Source organism: Notothenia rossii (assembly GCF_949606895.1).
Source record: "Notothenia rossii genome assembly, contig: SUPER_11_unloc_1, whole genome shotgun sequence".
NCBI lineage: Eukaryota > Metazoa > Chordata > Actinopteri > Perciformes > Nototheniidae > Notothenia > Notothenia rossii.
In genome coordinates, this window is record NW_027640356.1 from 72,501 (window position 1) to 91,467 (window position 18,967).

Genomic DNA, 18,967 nt, shown 5'->3' on the forward strand with positions numbered 1-18,967 from the left:
ATCAATTATTGAACCAAATAATCGAGATTATGATTTTTGCCTAATTTATTCCACTGTTATTGTGCAACAGTTTCCTTCATTACATATGTGTATACATCCGGAGCCTTGTTTAGAAATTCTAATAGCGTAAAGTGTTGGTTTTTCCTGAAAAAACTAAGTAAATTGCGATGCTGCCACTCTCTCCACCTGCAACATGCAACCGATCTCAGCCTGGAAAAGAGCATTCTGGGAAATGTAGTCAAGGTAAAGTTTGTGTTTAATGAACTCCAGGAATGTGAGGAACATTGCAGAGTGATGAGCAGAGTCAGAGGTGGCCCAGGTGCTGCTGACTGAGGGGGAAAAGAGCTCACACACACACACACACACACACACACACACACACACACACACACACACACACACACACACACACACACACACACACACACACACACACACACACACACACACACACACACACACACACACACACACACACACACACACACACACACACACACACACACACACACGGTTCCTGCAGCAGCTGCCATGGAGCGGATCCCAGTGAAACAGCTGGAGGTTCACTGAGGGTCACACTGACCTTGGGAGGACAGAATATGGGAGGATCCACTTATCACTTTTTGATTGTGTCAACACAGGGGCATATATTGTTAGATTATATAACAGTAGCGTCGTCCTTCAACACTCTTAAAGGGGCCTTATGCAAATGTTTAGGTTCATATCAGTATGTAGTGTCTACTGTCACATGTCTCCATGCTTTAATGTGTCTGTCTGAAACCAGAGCCCAGTCTGCTCTGATTGGTTAGCTGGCCGGCTCTGTTGTGAAATAGGAATACATTATAATCGTTGTTATTATGATTTACGGTTTCCATACTTATTGATACTAAGATTAAAGAATTATATTGTACACTCCATGACATTACCAATGAATCAGCACATACAAGCTTCCCTAAAAGGTTTTCATTTTTTGTTCCTATTATCTTCGTCGACAACTTAACGTCACTTGATTCCTGTGATTTAGTTCAAACTATAGATCTAATGTCCTCTTGTGTTAAACCTTCTTCACGTCTCTTCTATATCAACATGTGTCCCCTCTTCTCCATGTCTCTTCTACATCAACATGTGTCCCCTCTTCTTCGTGTCTCTTCTACATCAACATGTGTCCCCTCTTCTCCATGTCTCTTCTTCATCAACATGTGTCCCCTCTTCTTCATGTCTCTTCTACATCAACATGTGTCCCCTCTTCTCCATGTCTCTTCTACATCAACATGTGTCCCCTCTTCTTCATGTCTCTTCTACATCAACACGTGTCCCCTCTTCTCCATGTCTCTTCTACATCAACATGTGTCCCCTCTTCTTCATGTCTCTTTACATCAACACGTGTCCCCTCTTCTCCATGTCTCTTCTACATCAACATGTGTCCCCTCTTCTTCATGTCTCTTCTACATCAACATGTGTCCCCTCTTCTCCATGTCTCTTCTACATCAACATGTGTCCCCTCTTCTTCATGTCTCTTCTACATCAACATGTGTCCCCTCTTCTTCATGTCTCTTCTACATCAACATGTGTCCCCTCTTCTTCATGTCTCTTCTACATCAACATGTGTCCCCTCTTCTCCATGTCTCTTCTACATCAACATGTGTCCCCTCTTCTTCATGTCTCTTCTACATCAACATGTGTCCCCTCTTCTCCATGTCTCTTCTACATCAACACGTGTCCCCTCTTCTTCATGTCTCTTCTACATCAACATGTGTCCCCTCTTCTCCATGTCTCTTCTACATCAACATGTGTCCCCTCTTCTCCATGTCTCTTCTACATCAACATGTGTCCCCTCTTCTCCATGTCTCTTCTACATCAACATGTGTCCCCTCTTCTCCATGTCTCTTCTACATCAACATGTGTCCCCTCTTCTTCGTGTCTCTTCTACATCAACATGTGTCCCCTCTTCTTTATGTCTCTTCTACATCAACATGTGTCCCCTCTTCTTCATGTCTCTTCTACATCAACATGTGTCCCCTCTTCTTCATGTCTCTTCTACATCAACATGTGTCCCCTCCTCTCCATGTCTCTTCTACATCAACATGTGTCCCCTCTTCTTCATGTCTCTTCTACATCAATATGTGTCCCCTCTTCTTCATGTCTCTTCTACATCAACATGTGTCCCCTCTTCTTCATGTCTCTTCTACATCAACATGTGTCCCCTCTTCTTCATGTCTCTTCTACATCAACATGTGTCCCCTCTTCTCCATGTCTCTTCTACATCAACATGTGTCCCCTCTTCTCCATGTCTCTTCTACATCAACATGTGTCCCCTCTTCTTCATGTCTCTTCTACATCAACATGTGTCCCCTCTTCTTCATGTCTCTTCTACATCAACATGTGTCCCCTCTTCTCCATGTCTCTTCTACATCAACATGTGTCCCCTCTTCTCCATGTATCTTCTACATCAACATGTGTCCCCTCTTCTCCATGTCTCTTCTACATCAACATGTGTCCTCTCTTCTCCATGTCTCTTCTACATCAACATGTGTCCCCTCTTCTTCATGTCTCTTCTACATCAACATGTGTCCCCTCTTCTCCATGTCTCTTCTACATCAACATGTGTCCACTCTTCTTCATGTCTCTTCTACATCAACATGTGTCCCCTCTTCTCCATGTCTCTTCTACATCAACATGTGTCCCCTCTTCTTCATGTCTCTTCTACATCAACATGTGTCCCCTCTTCTCCATGTCTCTTCTACATCAACATGTGTCCCCTCTTCTTCATTTCTCTTCTACAGCAACATGTGTCCCCTCTTCTTCTTGTCTCTTCTACATCAACATGTGTCCCCTCTTCTCCATGTCTCTTCTACATCAACATGTGTCCCCTCTTCTTCATTTCTCTTCTACAGCAACATGTGTCCCCTCTTCTTCTTGTCTCTTCTACATCAACATGTGTCCCCTCTTCTTCTTGTCTCTTCTACATCAACATGTGTCCCCTCTGTGGAAAGAGACTCTGAAATTTCAGGAACAAAGATTCTCTCTCTTTTTGATCCATTTCTATAAAAACCTGTCTGAAAATGAGCTGATCAGATTTTGGCCACTTTATGATGTCATAACGATGTGTTGTCTTGTGTAACCATTAGCCAATCAGCAACCAAGGTAACCCCCCCCCTTATCACGAATATGAATCTCCTCCTAGAGCACCATTGAGTTCTTTGTAACCAAATGTCTCTCAGAGGGGCGTGGGGAGGGGCTCCTTATTTTCATCTGAAGTAACAGACAGAGAATCAGCACTTTGGAAACAGGGCTGAAACAGAGGGGATTATGGGTAATGCTGCAATGATCTGTTTTGTGTTTCAGCCAATCAGAGACAGGTTCTGTATATATCTGAGACCTGTGATACATTGATGAAAAACAGTATAATCGGGGACCTTTAAAGGCTTAGCGTCTTGAACCCTGCAGAGTTTCAAGCAGCTTTTAGCCTGACCCACAAGCCGTGAAAAGCCTTGCTCAGGGAGAGATCAGCCTTAATGCGGGATTTGAGCCCCCCCCCCCAGCTCCTTCGCTCTCTCTCTCTCTCTCTCTTCTTCTAACTTGCACAAACAGAACATTGCCTGCTATTCACGTCACATCTTGCCAGTAGCCATCAGCTCGATGGGAGCCAGTGCTCGGAGAAACGCTTGGTGTTGAGTTCCACCAATAGGGACAGCTCACCGGCTCCCAATGCCAACAATGTCCGCGGAGTGCAAATGTTTATTTAAAAAGTTATGTTCGAGTATTGATTTTATTTCATTTTCTCCCCCCGCTCTTGGCTCAGGTGAAGTGCCTGTCCATCATGAGGTTTTTCCCGTGTTGTCTGTCTCGTAAAAAGCCGCTACTATGGTATAATGTAGCGTTAGCATGCCGAGCTTTCACGTAGGATGTGTGTCCGTATGTAGTGTGTGGGCCATATCCAAGAAAAATATGTTAAGGGGCCTCGCTTCTTATAATAGTCTGGACGTGGAATATCTCACCTACTACTTGGAAAAATATAACATTTAACATTAATACCTGATATGTCCCTTCGCCCACTTTTCTTATTTTATACCCTGACCCTGTATTTGTATTCAATTAGCTTTAAATGTCGAATACACGGAGAACATTCCCTCCTCCCAAAACATATAAAATAAAATATATTATCTTTCGCTCTTCCTGCAGCGTTCGTGCCGGTTAAAGCAAGTCGGTGGGTTTTCTAGAAGCCTCTGAAATAACTCCACACATGACGAGAGCCAGACTTCCTGTCACGCTTTGCAGCGTTCGGAGAGCCTGGCTCAGACAAAAGATAACTTTTGTAATGTCTTGATGGATGAGCTTCTGTTGATTTGTACATGAAATTGGATTCTAGCTGGGTATAGTGGAGCCTCTAAAGTGAACTGAAATCCTCTTACGTCTAAGAAGCAGATTGGAGCCGCTCCTTAATCGTTTAAACGACATCAAAAATGACCAAAATCATGTAATGTGACGGTAAGCCGAATATGAAGGAACTGAAAGAGAGCTATTGGGTCATGGTAGCTCACATGTTTGTGTCATTATCTTTTTACTTCCTGTTTATTTTGAAATGTATTTTTTCCTTGTGTCTTGTTACTTCCTGTCTGTGTTTTCTTACTTCTGTGTGCATACTGTATTTACCTGTCTTCCATTAAAGTGAAACAGTGTGAGCATGAATGAGACTTATGGTTATATATATATTATTTGTTGCCTGTGGCAGCTCAATAAACCATATTAATATAACTGTTAATAAACAATGAAATTATAACAATAGTGTTCACTAATCATTGGTAATGCTAGAGTTTATGATTGTGTAATATGAAGTATTTATTTATGAATTAAATATTGCATCAGAGCTGATAAGAGACAATTTAAATTACATCAGAATACATTAATTACACTAAAAACGATTTATTTTTTATTGTGTAGTAATGTTTACTAAATGTTATTGTTTATAGCACATACACATATGTAAAGCACATTGAGAAGCATTTAGAAAGTTGTTGAATACAATGTGTTATTACAATTATTATAATTATTATTTATTTATTATAATTATTATTTATTTATTATAATTATTATTTAAATAATTATAATGTATTATTATTTAAATGATCTATTTATTATTATTATAATTATTATGTATTTATTATAATTATTATTTATTTATTATTATTATTATTTAAATAATTATAATGTATTATTATTTAAATGATCTATTTATTATTATAATAATTATTATTTATTTATTATATATTTATTATTTAAATAATTATAATGTATTATTATTTAAATTATCTATTTATTATTATTATAATTATTATTTATTTATTATAATTATTATTTATTTATTATAATTATTATTTAAATAATTATAATGTATTATTATTTAAATGATCTATTTATTATTATAATTATTATTTATTTATTATAATTATAATTTCTTTCTTATAATTATTATTTAAATTATTATTATTTACATTAATTATAATGTATTATTATTTAAATGATCTATTTATTATTATAATTATTATTTATTTATTATAATTTCTTTATTATAATTATTATTTAAATTATTATTATTTACATTAATTATAATGTATTATTATTTAAATTATCTATTATTATTATTTATTTTATGTATTATTATTTGTACCCTCATTCTTATTATTTCTAGTGTTATCATTATTATTATTATTAGGCATTAAAAACCAGTATGCTGCTGTTGACTACATATTTCAGAATTCCGTTGCATGCCTCCAGACGCCCGTGGGCGAAGGAATGCAGATGCCGCATAATTAACACATAATATAACGTATTAAATCCTGGCCTCCTCGCTGCAGATCACATCAGAATCAGCCTGATGTCATCTTTAAATGAACTGTTATAATTAACCAGCACTTCTCTCTCTGCTGACCTCACGAAACCATCCTGCTCTCACATACATGAAGAAATAAATCCCTTCTCACAGACGCTCACATGTTTGGTTTTTTAAGAGCGTTTGCGTGACCTCTGTGCATCTCCTGCTCGTTATACTGCTGTTTGCAGGAGAAAACAGCCAAGATCAACTCGGTCCACGAGTGCCAGCGCCCTGTTTTATTGTGCCAGGGACTTTTATAAGTTTGGAGACGTCTTCCAAAAGTAATGGTGAACCCTGAGCTTCTTCCATGATACTCGTCCACACAAGGAGAGGCTCTGTAACCCCTGCACTAGGCAGCTGTGTATTTTTAAATTCATATTCTACAGTATATGGAAGTGCAAGCATGCATTCAGGCATCCACCCACCCATCCATGCACACTGTAAACAACTAAATACGGTAAAAATAAAGACGTTAGTACACTGTAATATTTTCTTTGGACGGGATTTACAGTAAGTTGTTGCATGAGCCTAAACACACTTTTCCAACCATCACAAAATATCGCTTGATCTCTTTTTAAATAAATCATTTCAAATGAAAATAAGTGCCTTTACAATCGTGCTGGCCCTTAAATCTGATTAGTTTACTTGTTTTGGCATAAATATGGAGCACAATGCTTCTCATATCTCAGAATTGGCTCATAAGCTGAGCAATTACCGCGTCAAAAATTGCGGTCGAGTCTGCCACTGAAGCAATAAACCTATCAGACGTGGTATTAAACAACCTGAGAGTCGTTATGCCCTCTTCGCGTCTCATTTTCCACAACATTTACAGCGAAAGACTGTGAGAGAAACTGTCTGATACTTCTCTGATTGAAATGCTACACAAGTCACATTTGCTAACCGTATAGTTATTTGTAGTTACCTGACTTTATATCCTGTCAACGCTCTAAAAATCAGTCAAACATCAGTGTGTCCAAAAGAGTTGTCGTAACAATGTTCCTAACCTATTTCCCCCAAATCAACATTGAGGTCCAATAGACACACAAAAAAACCTTTATATACAATTTATAAGTGAAAGATTAGGTGCACGGTACTACAAAATATGATGCTTGCTCAGCTCAGCATTTGCCTAAGAATTGAATTGAAACAATGGTTGTTTCAATTCAATTCTTAAGCCCGCGTCACACTGTCCCGAAATTGACACCCGATGGACACACGATAAAAGAAATGTTCAAATTCGGCTCTGATCGTAACAACATCGGGCCATTCGTGAGGGCATCTTAAGCCATCGTATGACCGCCGGTGGAGTTTCTCAGGCTCCGGAACCAACTTCGTGAGCGGCAACTTCGTAAGGCACTCGTGAGGGCATCTTGTCAAATCGTGTCATCTTCGTGTTATCATCGGTGCCATCGGGCATTCGCCCTCACTCTGATCGGGGCGAATGCCCGATGGCACCGATGATAACAAGATGCCCTCACAATGGCCTTACGAAGGGCAAAATTGACACAAGAATTCAACACGAAATTGAACCTTCGCAACGTCCTTCGGCAATTTTTTTGGCATGCCAAAGATTTTGCCACCGCTCACGAAGTTGCTGCCGGAGCCTGAAAACCTCCACCGGCGGTCATACGATGGCTTAAGATGCCCTCACGAATGGCCCGATGTTGTTACGATCAGAGCCAAATTTGAACATTTCTTTTATCGTGTGTCCATCTGGTTGTTAATTGCACAACAAAATCATGTAAACATATTATGTAAATAACCCAATTTGTGTTCTGTGAAACTGAAAAGGATATAATATATTATTTTGATGGCGAGTTGACAGGAAGTTGTTGTTGCTATGGAAACAACATTACGGAGAAAACTTAATATCTTCTACATATAAAGACGGATAAAGTAAAGAACAAAGTCTGAAAAATATCAGCACAGTATCATAGTACTTTAACATAATAAAAGATCTGCAAATACTGTAAGTTGCTTTTAAAGATGTGTGAAGCGAATAGACTCAACAAACCCTTTTTTGTCAGGACTTAGCAGGTTAGCCGTCGCTTTATGGAAGTAAAAGAGTTAGAAGTGGACAGAAGTAGACACCTTGGCCGTTTCTCAATCGAAAGGATGCTTCCTTGGTAGCACATGTCTTCCGAGTCACTTGCTTCAGAAGCGAGGCAAGAATCCTTCCTGGCATTCAGAAAACGAAGAGTGGAACAGGCGAGGAAGTGTGCAGGTGTGCGTCATATGAGAGGCCCCCCCTTACATTTTCCGCCACAGATTTGGGGAAATTGGTCCGTGCGCAAAGCATTGTGGGGATTTGAAGGACGCGAAGTCTACCCATGTGCAGCCTCGAAATGACCCCCAAACCGAGTATGCTGGATATTGGAACAGCCCTTCGGCGGCACTCGATGACGTAGCATCCTTGAAATATTGGCTTGGAAGCCAGTTTCCTCGAGATTGAGAAACGGCCCTTGGCTATCTAACACATGTACAAGAGAAAAACCTCAGATTACATATTATTTACATGTTGAAAACAACCGTTAAACCCAAGCCAGTGTTGTCAACTTTCACCAAAAAAGCAGTTAGCAGTACTAACTTTAAAAGTTGTTGAACATAGAGAGACAGAAAGTTGCCAAGATTATAGTTGAAGTTGCCAGTTTATTATAATAACGAAACATTATTTGTCTCTTATCAAATAAAACATTTTGACTGTAACTGCCATTTCGTCAAACTATCAGAGTAGAAAATGTTGAGCAATATTGTAACAGTTTTTCTTTGAGCTGGAGTGAGCCAGAGTCGGGGTTGATTGAGTTTAAAACAGAAATAAAGAAAGGTACGCGAACAATACAGAGAGACAGGGTCACAGTGTGGGCGAATGGGATGTGGCTCATTACCTGAGAATCAGATATTCTGACGGGAGCATTAGAGAGAAATCAAGTGTGTTAACCAGCTGACTCAAAGAAACACTGACTGCTCAGAGCGGCACACTGCAACGCTTTATACACACGTTATATCTGATCAGAGAAAGAAACACAGTACACACACACACACACACACACACACACACACACACACACACACACACACACACACACACACACACACACACACACACACACACACACACACACACACACACACACACACACACACACACACACACACACACACACACACACACACACACACACACACACACACACACCACTTCAGGGGACATTACATTGACTTACATGCATTTCCTGGAGGCTTATTCTAACCTTAACCATAACCAACACATGCCTAACCCTAACCCTTACCTTACCCTAACACTATACCTAACCAAGTCTTTACCCTAAAGTTAACGATACCCCTCATGGGGACCTCCATTATGTCCCCATAAGGGAGGCGAGTCCCCACACGTGACTGTGTAATCAGATATAGGTCCCCACAAGTATAGTAATGCCAGGCCACACACACACACACACACACACACACACACACACACACACACACACACACACACACACACACAGATACTGTCAGTCTGTCCTGATGCATCATGGGATTTGGAGTTTGACAAGACAACATTGCACAGCCTGTTGGGTTTCAGAGGTATGCCATGAGCCTTTCACAGCAGGTAATCTGTTGTAAATGGGCCTCTGAGTTCCCCTTGGCATTGGACGACAGCGTATTTGTGCCATTGTGGGTAAAGTGAAGAACACATTGGACTAAGGAGGGACAGTTCCTGAACAAAAATCGGAATTTCCTAGTTTGAGGATGCACATTTAACATTTCCTAGATCATTTGTGCTTTTATGTCAAGGAATCATGTTTGAAACCTTAAAAAGGTTACCTAATCCAATAGAAGATGCCGCCACTTGCAATGAATTATATTTACGGTGGATGACCTCGTCCAAATGATACTTCTCTACGGTATTTGATTGAAGGAAATAAGCCCCGGATCACTATATCATCATTGCAGCATAAGCATAGAGACTTTGACGTGAGAAAAGTCAAATTGATGACTTCAAAAACAAAAAGTTTTGTTGTATAAGCATGTGGCATCTTGACTTCTTTGTTTTTGCATTATCTGGATTGTATGCACTCCTAGTGTGTGTAGTCTTTTAATGATTGGCAACAGGCTGCTCTGACACTTATTTCATACGTTTTTAGGCCTTTTGAGGCAAAGTAATTCCCCACAGCAAGTACTTGTACGTCTGTAGGAAGGTTTCATTACATCGTGTAGCTTTTGTAATCGTTGTAACAGTCCAATAGTACAAGTAGGCCATTGCTTTTTGATTTTGAACAGGATCTAATGAGGCCTACAGAAAGAATGATAAATGTCCCTGTAGTCAGGTTATTAAACGGACTGACAACAGGAGACGATGAAAGCAGTTTGCCACCAGAGTTCAGATGATGATAGGTGATGACAGATGACTTGTCTTCTCCTGCAGAGCCTGGAAAACACATCCCTCCAGATGACCATGAGGATGTAAATGCTTCAATCTCAGCCCCTATCTATTAATACCACGTTTATATTTATCACATGAAGTTGAAGCAGTTTTTTTTTGTTGAAACGAGCACTTCCTTTAAATAAACTCAAAGCAAGCTGAGCAAACGTCCGTCTCGTCCACAGCTGGGCAGCTCCGAGTATTAGAGTTGACAAACGTCCTTGAAACTCACCGCTCCGAATAACAAATCTTTCAGCAGCCTCACACACAAACGTGCACACACTCGCACAGACCATATAACACACAAATACGCAACTCTCAGCAACCCAGACGAAACGGGGATATGCTAACCGAGGCAGAGGATGTCCGTCGGGACTCTGAGGCCAGACTTGGGTTTCCCCCTGGGGAATAACTCTGGCTAGCACACATGCTAATGCTCGGATGCCTCTCCTTCAGTCTTCATAAAATAATCTGCTTCATCTGGCCTCCAACGGGGCTTTTCACCACCTATTAGCGCTCAAACCTGTGGCGGTGACAAAAGAAGGGTTTTGACAAAGTGCCAAAACAGTTTGTCACAACGCGCTGGATTTCAAAAACTCCTCGTGCTACCTGATGACTTCCTCCGGTCGAGGGACTGCTGATTGGACGCCGCTTGAGAAAAGTAAACGTCAACACTGGTTTGTCAATGATTTAGTCATTGAAATCAATAGAACGGGGGTGTCCAAACTACGGCCCGGGGGCCAAATGCGGCCCGCGAGCCATTTATAATCGGCCCTGAGAAGATTGTAAAAGTGTAATGGAATACAGCCCACAAATGAAACTTGTGCTTGGCTTGGATTTTACTTCTTCAATACAACATATATTTTGTATATGTATATTTTCAAATAAATTCTGTTAATTAAAGAAAACATGTTCTAACAAATCTAAGTTGATAAGAAAAAAGCCCAGTAACCTATTTGTATAACAAGCTTGAAATCTATTTCCTCTTATTGTAAGCAATCTGAGGCTTTTGTTTTAGGAATGAGCTGCCAACAAAATAAATGAAACCCTATGGAGAGCTGTGATGTATGTTTTTTCTTTAAACATATTCAAGTATCACGGATTATTTACCTACATTTGATTGATTTAGCTAACTTTCTAACTTAAAGGTCCCCTCATATACTGTTTTTCATCAATATATTATAGTTCTCAGATATAGAACCTGTCTCTGATTGGCTGAAACACCAAACAGATCATTGCAGCATTACCCATAATCCCCTCTGTTTCAGCCCTGTTTCCAAAGTGCTGATTCTCTGTCTGTTACTTTAGATGAAAATAAGGAGCCCCTCCCCACGCCCCTCTGAGAGACATTTGGTTACAAAGAACTCAATGGTGCTCTAGGAGGAGATTCGGGTGATAAGGGGGGGGGGGGGGGTTACCTTGGTTGCTGATTGGCTAATGGTTACACAAGCCAACAATTCGTTATGACATCATAAAGTGGCCAAAATCTGATCAGCTCATTTTCAGACAGGTTTTTATAGAAATGGATCAAAAAGAGAGAGAATCTTTGTTCCTGAAACTTTCAGAGTCTCCTTCCACAGAGGGGACACATGTTGATGTAGAAGAGACATGAAGAAGAGGGGACACATGTTGATGTAGAAGAGACATGGAGAAGAGGGGACACATGTTGATGTAGAAGAGACATGAAGAAGAGGGGACACATGTTGATGTAGAAGAGACATGAAGAAGAGGGGACACATGTTGATGTAGAAGAGACATGAAGAAGAGGGGACACATGTTGATGTAGAAGAGACATGGAGAAGAGGGGACATATGTTGATGTAGAAGAGACATGGAGAAGAGGGGACAAATGTTGATGTAGAAGAGACATGGAGAAGAGGGGACACATGTTGATGTAGAAGAGACATGGAGAAGAGGGGACACATGTTGATGTAGAAGAGACATGAAGAAGAGGGGACACATGTTGATGTAGAAGAGACATGAAGAAGAGGGGACACATGTTGATGTAGAAGAGACGTGAAGAAGAGGGGACACATGTTGATGTAGAAGAGACATGGGGAAGTGCATTTTGCATGATAGGTGACCTTTAACTCAGGAGGCCATATAGTGAGGGGCCCAGCCCTTCGTATATATATATTTTTTTGGACACCCCTGCTATAGACGGTCAGAAATGGAGAATGGAGACAGCTTATGTGAGGTGTGTTTGAGCCGGAGCACGATCAACATCAGGAGAGCCAGCCTGCACCAACCAGGGCGGAAATTTGGCGCTTAGGAAAGGTGCAAAGTTTCAAGGTATGAAAGCTGCTTTCCCTGCAGGAACATTGTCATCACTGTACACTCAGCAAAAATGATTTTTGGATTACTTAGTCTAAAACTAACAAATTATGTCAATTAGTCAAGTATAACAACCTGCCTGGTGCATATAACCGACAGACTCTGGTTTTTAAATGGGTCACACTTCAGTTACAGAAAACATTTTATTTGCATGTGTGCCCAGCAACATTCTGCACGAATAGCAATTATTGTCTGGATAAATACACATCTATGTTGTTGTAGCTGTGAGAAATGTGTAAGGTGGAAATAGCAGAACACTCACTTATTCAAACAGACAGCAGTTTTCATTAAAGAAACAGAATATCTGAATATTATAAGAGAGATGGAGCTGGAGGAAGCTATCGTAGCTTATGAGCTGTTTGGCTTCATCCACTTCTATTCATATTCTTGAGTTGCTTTAAAGGCAGACTGTTAAGGGACAGAAGTCAATGGTAACAACTTGTATTTGGAACAAACCATATGATCTTATTGCAAATTCACAAGGTTTTTCCTCAGTTCAATATTACCGGTTTTAATGCTGGGGTCTTTTTATGTATGGTAACAATTTCCTAATATTTATAATAATATCCTGAGCTTTCTTTATCAGAACAATGCTTACAAACCCACGTATAAACAAAAGATAACCAATATTATATCACTATTTGATTTTTAAGGTCTCTGATCTTGGTCCAAGCTGACCTGGAAAATAATATTAACATTTAACATCACACTCTTGTTTGGGTTGGTGTTTTTAAGCCACAAAACTACCAATAATGTTTATAAAAAATACTATTAAAAACCACTTCACTGCGGGTTGGATTTAATCCTATTTTTGACGAGATTTCCGACAGAAATATGAAATCAACATCTACTGTAGATTATGTCATTATGGAATACATGCTAGTTAGAGCAAAACACTATATTGACAAAAACCAGAACATAATGTAAAAAATGAATTCTCTTTTTCCAGAAATATAAAGTTAAATTAACTTTTTTAAAGGTTTTAAAAAGATGGGAAAGACATAAAGCCCCCACAATGGGCTAACAAGATTTCCATTAGCTAACAAGCTTTGCAGTTAGCAATTTCGTTAGCAAGCCTAGCCTATTTGCTCTAGAAGATGTATTTCCCCCTATACCACAAATCTTTATTAAGTGAAATGACAAACATCAAAAACAAAATGGCATTTATCGTAAAAAGAACAGTGAAAATCAAGAAGCTTTCGGATAAATTCTGACTAGCTAGCATTAGCATGTTCTCGGCTAAAGCTACATTTTTTTAAAGATAGCTGATCGAGTCACATGTTACTCTATTATCATGGCTCCCATCAAACCATACACATAAATCATTCATTTATACAATATTTAAAACACCTTTAAATGACACATTGAGTTGGCGATGTTGAATGTCATTGAGAAATCACCAGGCTCCCTCAAGAGCAGGGGTGTCCAAACTACGGCCCAGGGGCCATTTTGAATCGGCCCTCAGCTAATTCAAAAAGTATAATGACTTAAATATAATAAACTTCTGCTTGTCTTATGTACTTCTTAAATATATATGTGATTTATATCTCTCAGTAGTATTCACTTGTTAATAAGCCCATGTTTAACGTGTTAAGCCCTGAGCCTGTATCAAGATTGATGCAAAACAAGTGAAATGTGACCTTTTTAGAGAGATTTAGAAAAAATAAACCACTTCTGGGGTCATTTGGTGGATTTTCCATATCTCAGGAACCCATCGGTCGATGTTGATGATTGACATCTCTTTTTAACTGTTAGAGCCAATAGAATCGAGGGGAGGTTCCTAAAATCCATCGAAACACTACCAATTGGTGAATGAGTGATGCGTAGCCAAAAACCGGAAGCTGTCGTATCTATCATAATAGATATATATGAAAACTCACTTTTTGCCATAAATATGAAGATGGATTATCAGTAATCATTTCAAAGTGACACAGACACATTGGATTAACCTTCAGCAGCGTTTTTATCGTTTTAATGCCATTGAACACGACTTTTGATCAGAACAACAGCATAGGTAAGACAATGTCCCGTTTTTGCTCCGTAAAGCTCCGTGTTGTGATGTCTGTGTTTGCTTCCCCTGTCGTGAGTTCTGATCGCTTAGTGATGATACTTATACCCCTAGAATCTGTGGAATCTCAGCTTGCTAATCGATATCTTGTTTGTGCAGATCCGATATGCAATAAGGGTATTTATACCTAGAGTTCTGTGCTAAGTGTGTTAGCATTTTTTCACTCAGGGCTCATTTAGACACTTCTTGAGAGAAAAAAACAGGTTAAATAAATTCAGTTAATTACATTTTAAAACAATTTCTAACAAATCTAAGTTGATAAGAAAAAAGCCCAATAACACACTGACACAAGAGCCCTGAAATATCCCCTTGATATTTCCTCGTATTATAATCAATCTGAAGCTTCTGGAATGAGCTGCCAACCAAATGAGTGAACCCCTCTGGAGAGCTGTGATTTAGGCTGTTTTTTTCGAAAAGCCTTTTGAAGTATCAAGAATAATTTACCTGCATTTGATTGATTTTGCTAACTTATAACTTAAGTTATGAGGCAATAAACCCCCCAACCTGGCCCAGCTCTTCTTATTTGTTGCTGTATGTGGCCCTCAAAGAAAAGTGTGGACACCCAGAGGAAACACAGCAGCAGACAGGCCACGCTTCTCCGGCACACGTTGTAAAAGCCGCTGTAGAGGACTGACAGCATGCAGACTGACTGACTGCTGACATACACGGCACAGGGAACATGCCGGCTTTTTGTCAGACTTCCACATGTGTTTCCAATGGGGAGGGGGGGGGTATTATATTCCAGCTGAGGAGCATGGGTGCACGGGGGCTTTGTCTGCACATAGACACAGAGCGCGTAGACACCAAATACAAGATGTAGACAGGCTGTGATAGGACTGTGGGTAACCCTGAGTGAATATACGCGTGTGTGTGTGTGTGTGTGTGTGTGTGTGTGTGTGTGTGTGTGTGTGTGTGTGTGTGTGTGTGTGTGGCTCAGGTTACCGTGTGGCTGCTGAATGTCTAACGAGGGAGGATGTCAGTCTTGTTTGAGAAGCGGGTGTGACAGCAATGAGATTCAGAGGAAAATGAAACCTCAGCAGAAAAGATTATGTACACAGTAGGAGCCATTTTAGATGTTGTGAGTTTGTCGACTGCTCTTAGCCCACAGGGGCAAAAGGTATGATTTTTATATTAAAGGCGACATTAGAATCTATGTATGTTGACTCAAAGTTATTACCTGACAATTGATCAACATGTGTATGCGGTAAGAGGGGAGATTTTGTTCCATGATTAATGCAGAAGTTAAGTAAAATGAAGACAAAAATAATCATAATTGCTAATAGTATGCAAAAGTATTGTTGACATACAGTATATTACATGTGCAGAATGTAAATTAATCTATGACTTGACTTGTCTAAAAGCGTCACTGCATGAAAAGTTGACAATGAAGATGGCAAGTTGCTTTTTATCTTGGCTCCATCCTGCTACAATTTGTCTTTTAAAATACGAAATTTGCGGTATTTGCAAAACAACTCGGTTCAGTTTGAGATTACACTACGCTGTCGTTATTCAAGTACTATGCAAGTGAATAATACAGTGTGAAAGCAATTCTAGAACCCTGAAGGCAAGAGAGACTGAAAAGAGTCAAGGGAAGCTTATAAAAGTTAACAGCATTTAATTACACAAAAGATGGGGTGGTGTACAAAATGAAATGTGCGAGTGGAGGCGCTCCCCACATCCAACGACCGGTCAGTTCAGGTCAGGGGGTCGAAGAGATCAATTCTTGGCTTGCTCTTCCTGTTGCCATCTGAGGTCTTCTCCTATTGGCCGGCGTTGTCGGGGGGCGGGTCCAATGCAATTCCTGCATTTTTCTGTAGCTAAATTGCATCATTCTGGCGTCTGTGGTTATTTAAACATTCCCTGCTACACATTATTCAGCGTCAATAAATGAGTGCTAATCCCAGTGTGCTCAGTGTACAACATCACATGTAATTTCACCTTGGTTCAAGGTTTGAAATCGTATGATTCCGCCAGATGCTAAATGCTAACCGGAAGTGACGCATTTTCAGAATAAAAGTGTTAAGCTAATAGTGAGAACTTCCGGTTTTTCAGAATAAAACAGATTTAAATCAAATAGTGTATTTAATTCAAATTACGCCATATCAACATTGATTTTAATTTCTAACAAGTGTACTACATAGAAATATACTAACGGATGTATCCAAATTCAGACAAAGCGTTAGTCAAGACAGTTTTGGTCAAAGTTAGCGTAGCTGACGCTTGAGAAAAGAGCTAACCTAGTTTGTCAGATATTAGGTAAGTCTCCTGTAACAACATCTCACAAGTTAACCATTTAACATCTCTCATATGCACGCAAATAAAAAGGTAAAAAAACGGTAAAATTCTGTTCAAAGTGTTTATTTTTTAGCAAGAAAGATGGCTAAGCTATTACTATACCCTTATACCATGTGTCATTCCTGTGAACAAAGGCCTCTTAAAAGGTCTTCAGCAGATTAAGACTATGAACACTTATTCAGCTACATAGAAGATATTTAAATTTCCATTTCCTCCACGGCATTAGATTAAAAGTCTGGGCGGAGAATAGATTTCTGTGATGAAAGCTAACATTGACATAACACACTGCTAACACGATCATCTGACTGCTTGTGGAAAATAGAAATGAGAGTTTAGGTTGTCAGTCTTCTGAGCATATTGTGTATATTTCAGTCATGATACATTATGTATCCAGATTAACACGCTAATGATTTATTGATGTTCGAATGCTTTATGTAATGCCTTTCAAAACAAGAGTCTGGATAGCGGGTCTTAATCAGTGTCAGAACAGAGAAAGGAAAACTCAGGTCAAGAAATACACACACACACGCACACACACCATCCCCAACCTCCTCTATGGAAAACGGCTTACACTCTAATAACACACAGCTAAGTAAAAGTTTATGTTTTCAGCCGACAAAATAAATGAAACAGAGCAAATGTGAACACGGGACGCTGGCATTTCGGGTTGTTTTTATCAAAGCAATGTGGACTTGAAAAAGTGGAGAGAGCGAAGGGGTGGGGGTGGGGGGGGCGGTGGCACCTGTATATTTGTTCAGACGTTAAGTCTTGTGATGTCATCGTTTGACAGTAAACATTTTTCTGTGTTCTGTGGTCATTAGCGAACGAGAGAGAAAGACCACCATCTGGAGAGTGACGAGGGTCTCATGCTGTGGGAACATTTATTGAAAGGAGGATGGTTTACTTTAAGAACCTGTAATGAGTTGTTCTTGGTATCCTGAACACGTTCTGTGTCAGAAGGTCAGAGTGACGACTCGTCTTCGAAACTAAAAATAAACTAAATGTGTCCAACACCATGATGATCAATGTTGTGAAATGTCGAAATGTCGAAATGACAGAGAAGAAAACACTTTTTTCACTCGTCAGCAAGTATGAAGACATGCCTTAGTGTTTATTTAGAGTAAAACATGTGTTTAGTCGTGTTTTGTATTGTTTTAATTTGCTGTTAATATACATTGTAATTGTCCAGATGCAAGATATTAGTGCACATGTTGGATTTCACAGTTAAGTATGATTTCTCTCTGGAGATTAGAGGTGACGGTTATTTCTGGAATCCCATTTCATTGTAGGAAATCCATTTTTATTATTCATCACATGACAGGGAAGAGAAATACAAAGAACACAACATGAGTGGTCGAAACCGGGACCATTATAACGTCGAGGAAGGCCACAGGTGGATGGGAAGTTTACTGGACCACATTACCAGGCCTGCAGTGGACAATGCAAATGTGTCAAGGTAGCAATTCAGTAACTGCCCTTTGCCACTGTGGTGGACTGTGTTTTCAGAACTAAGTCTGCATTTAATTGATAACCTGTAATATTACATATATATTATGTAACATGTATTACTTCACCATAATAAATATATTAATGTTTTACCAGATACATATAGTTAGCTACATTCTAGCATGTTGCAAATAGTACCAATGCATTCCCCATCCTTGAAAATGTAGGATTAGCCACCAGAATCAAGTTCCTAGGTGGTCTAGATCCTAAGCTACTGGTAAAATAACAACCAATGGCGGCCATTTTCAAAATGGCCGCCATTGGACAAATTTGCGGTGGCCCTATAGCCAAAAATCTTCCTTAAGGTATGCTCTAACAGTGTGCCACATTTCATGTTTTTATCATCAAAAGCACAATTCTTTCTGACATTTCACATATCTGCTGGACTAATATTTTATATAATTATCAGAACGTTTTATTTCCATCCTATCGGGCGAGGAAATAACCGATAAGGTAATTTCACAACTTTA

General features: G+C 39.5%; 1 long non-coding RNA gene across 1 annotated transcript in view; it reads left to right on the plus strand.

Annotated features, from left to right (window-relative positions):
* LOC307025919 overlaps positions 1-18,520 on the plus strand; it is a 55,799-nt gene extending 37,279 nt beyond the window's left edge. Inside the window, exon 3 of the long non-coding RNA XR_013804304.1 lies at positions 18,313-18,520. This is a non-coding gene — a long non-coding RNA (uncharacterized lncRNA). The remainder of the gene's footprint in view (positions 1-18,312) is intronic.
* Positions 18,521-18,967: the final 447 nt, after the last annotated feature.